The following is a 7,607-nucleotide window of genomic DNA, read 5'->3' as shown; positions in this document are numbered from 1 at the left end:
GTCTTACGTTTAGATCTTTAATCCATTTTGAGTTTATTTTTGTGTATGGTGTTAGAGAAAAAAAAAAAAAAAAAAAAAACCCTGTGCATTTAACCACTATGCTATACTGCCTTTCAAAGCACAGAAAGAAGATAAACATCAGGGAATAGCCAAAGATGTGGAAACTGGGGACCAGGAATACTAACCTAGCTTCTGCCTGGCTGAGAAAAATGAACAGGATAATGTATGTGTAGACTATAATTCTATGTGAAACTCTTCCATCTAATATATAAACCAGAGTTCTTATTTTCAAATACAAAATCTTATCAAAATAATTAAAGTGGGTTAAAGAAATAGCATCAATAGCCTTGTCTGAAGAGATATCAATTAAGAAAATATCCTGTTATTGAGAATCATACTAGAAGCAAAACTGTTCCCCATATAAATGTGGATGTTGTTTCAGCTAGAAGAGAAATCTGACCTAGAAGTCTGTCTAAATAACTGTTTCAGTGAGGATCAGAGGGGTAGAGGAGGTTATGTGGAATGCAGAGAATACTAACTTATTAAGACCTAGACTTTCCTTTAAGTCCTTAAGAATTTGATATCATATTATTCTTAGGATACTTTTTAAAAATGTAAATGCTATTTAATCCAACAATGATATTTGAAATATCTTAAAACAAAGTGATACCTGTTGTATACCAATTATGTATTAAGTACATAGCATGTTAGACACTCTAGAAGATGAAAGAAAGTAAAATTAAGGAACTAGCTTCCAAGAAGCTAACAATTTAGTTTGGGTACACAATGCATGTATGTATAAATCAGTAATACCAGCGTGAAAGCTTCACTGGGTAATGGACTCTTTTTATTCACTAATCTATGTCCAGAACTAAGAATGATACCTACCTAATACCTAATAGCTGCATAATAAATATTTAACCAGAATAGATGAATGAGTAAACACATAAAAGGATGGGAGATAAATATCTCTAGTATATAATATAATGGGGGTTCCACGGTGTCTCAGATGGTAAAGAATCTGCCTGCAATGCAGGAGACCCAGGTTTGTTCCCTGGGTCAAGAAGATCCCCTGGAGAAGGGAATGGCTACCCCTCTAGTATTCTTGCCTGGAGAATTCCATGGACAAGAGGAGCCTGGCAGGCTACAGTCCATTGGGTAACAAAGAGTCAGACACAACTGAGCAACTAACACACAAATAATATAAGAGAAACCACAAAACAGTACAGGATTGATTGTCAAATTAAGGATAGAGGAAATAAGTAGTGAAGGGATGGAAGGGCTGACTATTAAGTGTATTGAAAAAAATTGATGTAAAGGTACCCATCATGATATCTAACATTTACTGATTCCCAACAGTCATTAACTACTGAAATCTAGTATAGTAATTCAGTAAACTGTGTCTTTTCTGTACCCAGAGATATATATTTGAGGATTGAGATAGATATGATAATTTAGGTCACCTGGAACACCATGCAGTTTTTGTTATCATAGCTAATGAGTTGACGAATAGGGGAACATTTGGTTTTATGAGTAAATTTATTTTGTTTTTATTTCATGATTTCTTATTTGAAATCTAGACTGTAATTATCTTTCACCCATGTTCTGTTATTTTGTTTTTCATTATTACTTGGCCAGTTGCTTGAGCCTACTCTTTTTCTTCAGTGATTTGTGTTTTAATTTAGTCATTATTGGATGGATTCCTTCCAAATGTACTACGGATGGCAGCTTCTTAATGCTTCTCCTTCATGAACAGAAATTGGTTTGGTTTTAATCTGTGGTAACCTTCTAAACACTGAAATGAATCATTTCAACCTTACTCTTCTGCCAATACCATTAAATATATATATATATATATACACACACACACACACACACACACATATATATCCTAAAATGGTACACTATACAAATTGCAACTGGAAAATCATCTTAGAATATACTATTTTTAAAAGTAATTCCTTGTCACTTGGAATAGATATGTAGGTTTCAGTTTTTACACCGTTCATTACATTTTCATTTATTTTATTTGTATCAGTCATTACAAAATGTGAACTACTTATAAGACATCTCACTACATATGCTGGGGGTGGAAAAGTGTGCCATGTTCTTTAAACTCGGTGACTTTTGTCCTAAGGGTAAAGATATGATACATGCACATTATTTGAAAAGGTAACTATGCAAGGGGATAAGGATACAGTAAGTTGTAGATGAATGGCATCAAGAAGCAGTGTTTTAAGAGTTTAGACAATAGAGAAGAGATGAATAAATATAGAATCTCATCAGGTAAGGCTTCACAGAACAAAAGGCAGTAGAGCTGTGCCTTGAAGGACGGAAGCAGAAAGGGTGTTTCCTGTGGATATAGGAAGAGAGAATGTGGCATGAGAACTAAACAAGGCAGGAATGCAAAAGGCAGGAGACTGAGCATCCTGTACTCTATAGGGTGGAAGTTCAATGCGGTGAGTATTAAAAAAAAATCTGGAAGATTGTGGAAGTTATTTAAATTTTCAGAAGAAGATGATGTTATTTATGAACTCTGTATATAGTAGTGATCACACTATTTCAAAGCAGTTTCCAAATCACTTTTGTATCCAGTCTCTCATTTGATCATTGAAGCAAACCTGTAAGAAAAATTATTATATATACACATACCAGATACTGATAGTCAAATGGTAGAACTTGACCCAATGGCACAAACCTAGAAAGTGTCAGAACACATATTTGTGTCCAGATAATGACCTAAATCCCGTGTTCACCTCAGCATTCCATTCTATCAGAAGATGAATATGAATCATTATCACATGACCAAAGCTTACATATACATGTATATGAGATACCATTTCCAGCATGGTATTAAAGAATGAACTTTTTTTCCTTAGATACAATTTGAATAGGTGAAAGTGAGATCATTCTGAATAGAAGAGGTTATTCAATAAACATTCTCAACATTGTTTTCAATAGAATAATGACTTGTTCATGATTCCATCACCACATATGGATTTTAGCCCAAATTTCTCTGAAGATGTTATAAGCCACTCTCTGTATCATTACAGCATATAATCAAAATCACATTTTCATCTTCTTCCACTGTTTTCACATTCCTTTCTTATATTGAATTGTTATGACATTGGTATGATCTAAACACATGAGATATTATTCTCATTTAACATATTTATGAAGGCAAACAGAATTAGAACAATCTGCCCATCATCCTACTCATATTGGTGGTGGAGCCAGATCTCTTTTTTAAAAATACTTTTTATTTTATATTGGAGTATAGCCAATTATAGCTTCCCCATTGTGGAGCCAGATATCTTGACTCAGCCTAACAGTCCACAGTTCCAGGCTGCTCCCAAGATATTCAAGTTTGCATTTGATAGTGCAATTTAACACATACCAGAAGATACAGAAATATCTGCTGAGAATGTAGTGTTTTGGGATTCTTTCTGCAAACTTGCAGCTTCTAACTCTGAGCTCCAGGCTTTTCCCTCATTGTACTTAGTACTATGAAATGAACTAGTTAACATTCATCTATTTTTACCTCATTCAACCACATAATCTGACACTTACCTTAGCTAATGATTGATAGAGGGAGAAAACTATCTTTTCCAAGGTAAGCTGTATAGCAGAGAAATGGCTGTGACCCTGAGGTTGGACATGTACCAGCCTAGCTTATAAGTGCTAAAGACAAGAAAGGGTTACCTTTCTGGGAAGTGGCTCTAAAAAGAGACAAATTTCCCATAATATATTACAGTGATGTCAGAATTATGACTTTCTTCTCTCCTCCCTCTGGCTGAATGTGAAAGATTTAATTTAGTCTCTTACTATTTCCAGGAGGATTAAAGTATAGTCAAGGGACCCATCTGTGGTAATAGAATGGAGTTAGTTAACCTTGACTAAAGTTAATTTAGCTACTGGAAATGGTTAACAGGCAGGGGTGTGGAAGACAGTTGCCAGTTCATGCTTTTCTTTATTACATATCTTGCAATGTTCCCTAATGTTTCAACTAATTTTCTTCTAATTTTTAAAGTAAAAGCTGTATACTTTATTGTTAGATGTTAATCATATTGCTTGCTCATTTTTCTTTGATATTTATATCACCATTGTCAGTGATGTGATGGCATAATTCAAATTCACCAACACTTTACTGTAGATTTGATAATAAAAATATCAAAAACATATCATATTCCATCTCAAATACACTTATCCAAGAGGAACAAAGCACCTTACAACATTTGATTGGACTTAGGAATAAACTCATCTAGGTCAGATTAGTCCTCAATAGACCAAACAGCCCTCTATATTTATATGTGCTGTGCTCTGCTTAGTCGCTCAGTCATGTCCAACTCTTTGCGACCCCATGGACTGTAGCCTTCCAGGCTCCTCTGTCCATGGAGATTCTCCAGGCAAGAACACTGGAGTGGGTTGCCATGCCCTCAGCCAGTGGATCTTCCCAACCCAGAGGTTGAACCTAGGTCTCCCATATTGCAGGTGGATTCTTTACATTCTGAGTCACCAGGGAAGCCCAAGAATACTGGACTTTGCAGCTTATCCTTTCTCCAGGGGATCTTCTCGACCCAAGAATCGAACCAGAGTTTCCTGAATTGCAGGCAGAGTCTTTACCAGCTGAGCTACCAGGGACAGCCAGGCTTCTCTGTCTATGGGATTTTCCAGGCAAGAATACGGGAGTGGGTTGCCATTTCCTTCTACAGGGGATCTTTCCAACCCAGGTATCAAACCCACATCTCCTGCACTGAAGGAGATGGAGTCTTTTCAGCTGAGCCACCAGGGAAGCCCACAGTGGTGGAATCATATCCCTCTATAGTATTTTGCTAACTATATTTAGATTCACATACACTATACTTCCGGAGAAGGCAATGGCACCCCACTCCAGTACTTTTGCCTAGAAAATCCCATGGACGGAGGAGCCTGGTAGCCTGCAGTCCATGGGGTCGCTAGAGTTGGACACAACTAAGCATCTTCACTTTCACTTTTCACTTTCATGCATTGGAGAAGGAAATGGCAACCCACTCCAGTGTTTTTGCCTGGAGAATCCCAGGGACGGGGAAGCCTGGTGGGCTGCCGTCTATGGGGTCACACAGAGTTGGGCATGACTGAAGTGACTTAGCAGCAGCAGCACACTATACTTCTGACCAGTTCCTCCTTACATGTATGTAATTGGAAGTTAAAGAGAAATTGCAATATGTATTTGAAAGGAGCAGGATGATTTGCTTTTTTGTCTCTCAGAACTGGCTAACTCAGGATCAAGCCCACCCATGCCTGGCTGCTTCATAGTGCAGTTGGAATACCTTGTATGTGGAACCTCCGCCAACCGAGCACTTGCCAAGTCTATGCTCTGATGATTCCATAAAATGTTACTGTCAAAAAGCTTCTGGTAAAATTCTGTTGCCATGAGTAAAGGCATTGCATTAGAATAAGATTATTTCCAAATGGACATGGGGTTAAATTAGCCATCGTAACTGTAATACTTTAGTATCACTATCAGATATATTGAAGCCATAATTTTAAACTGTGTAATAAAATGAGTAAAAGAAATCATTTCATCAAATGAAATGTTTAAATATGAATAACTGGAGAGCAGTTGTTCTGCAACTACATCTTTTCCCAGAGAAAAATAAAGTCAGGAGATTTCAGCCAGACCTTCTATTAATGTCTTTTGCTGGGGAGGCTGGCCCTCTTGGATGGAGCTGCAGTCATGAGGTTATCTAGGGACACAAAACCACCAAGCTCACAGGGAAGGGGAACAGTTCAAATGAATTCTGCAGATGAGAGTTACAGTGCCGAGATGACGATGCCTCTGAATTAAGTAGCAGAGTAAGAACCCTGTTGTGACTTTTGGTATTAAGCGAAAAGATGTCATCTATTTTGTGTGATCTATTAGTACTGTTAGAGGAATCAAATGAGATAATGTATCTAAAAGCCTTTTGAAAGTGTGAAAGGCTATGTAAGGACACAGGGAGCCTGCTTTGACCTGTATTACACCAGGATCTATGATTAGCTGACAGGTTGACCGTAAGGTAACTAAGGGTCTGAGCTACCATCAGACTTTGATAAAGGAGAGCTTGGTGAATGAATGGCATACTTTTGTTTATTAAATTGATATCCCTAAAGACTTTTTAAAAAGATTTAAATTCTTATGGTTGATATTTTTTTTTAAAGCAGTGACTAACTTTATTGCTTTGGCATATAGAGTAAATGTATTAGAAAGGAAAGAAAAGGTTCTGAATCTTACTTTTCTTTTTGGAATCTGATTCCCATAATTTACATTGTGATCTCAGTTAGGTTAACTAAACTCTCTGAACCTGTAAAATGAAGTTAATAATATTCAATACCTGATATCTTTGTGTACATCAAATTGTTTAACATGTAATACTTAGTCTGTGTCTCATAGTCAGCTATTAATTATGAGCTAATTAATAAGTAATTAACAAGTATTTTAATAATATGTTTATATTATATATATAATTTCTATTAAATATATTATACATTTATATTTATATAAATACACAATTAGTAAGTAATTTATTAATAAGTAATTAAACAATTTAAGGGTAATATGCTACTGGAGATCAGTGGAGAAATAACTCCAGAAAGAATGAAGGGATAGAGCCAAAGCAAAAAGAATACCCAGCTGTGGATGTGACTGGTGATAGAAGCAAGGTCTGATGCTGTAAAGAGCAATATTGCATAGGAACCTGGAATGTCAGGCCCATGAATCAAGGCAAATTGGAAGTGGTCAAACAAGAGATGGTAAGAATGAATGTTGACATTCTAGGAATCAGTGAACTGAAATGGACTGGAATGGGTGACTTTAACTCAGATGACCATTATATCTTCTACTGCGGGCAGGAATCCCTCAGAAGAAATGGAGTGGCCATCATGGTCAACAAAAGAGTCCAAAATGCAGTACTTGGATGCAATCTCAAAAATGACAGAATGATCTCTGTTCATTTCCAAGGCAAACCATTCAATATCACAGTAATCCAAGTGTATGCCCCAACCAGTAATGCTGAAGAAGCTGAAGTTGAATGGTTCTATGAGGACCTACAAGACCTTTTAGAAATAACACCCAAAAAATATGTACTTTTCATTATAGGGGACTGGAATGCAAAAGTAGGAAGTCAAGAAACACCTGGAGTAACAGGAAAATTTGGCCTTGGAATACAGAATGAAGCAGGACAAAGACTAATAGAGTTTTGCCAAGAAAATGCACTGGTCATAACAAACACCCTCTTCCAACAACACAAGAGAAGACTCTACACATGGACATCACCATATGGTCAACACCGAAATCAGATCGATTATATTCTTTGCAGCCAAAGATGGAGAAGCTCTATACAGTCAGCAAAAACAAGACCAGGAGCTTACTGTGGCTCAGACCATGAACTCCTTATTACCAAATTCAGACTTAAATTGAAGAAAGTAGGGAAAACCACTAGATCATTCAGGTATGACCTAAATCAAATCCCTTATGATTATACAGTGGAAGTGAGAAATAGATTTAAGGGCCTAGATCTGATAGATAGAGTGCCTGATGAACTATGGAATGAGGTTTGTGACATTGTACAGGAGACAGGGATCAAGAC

This window comes from Bubalus kerabau, chromosome 11 (genome assembly GCF_029407905.1).
Source record: "Bubalus kerabau isolate K-KA32 ecotype Philippines breed swamp buffalo chromosome 11, PCC_UOA_SB_1v2, whole genome shotgun sequence".
NCBI classification, from domain to species: domain Eukaryota; kingdom Metazoa; phylum Chordata; class Mammalia; order Artiodactyla; family Bovidae; genus Bubalus; species Bubalus kerabau.
This window is presented reverse-complemented; position numbering follows the sequence as displayed.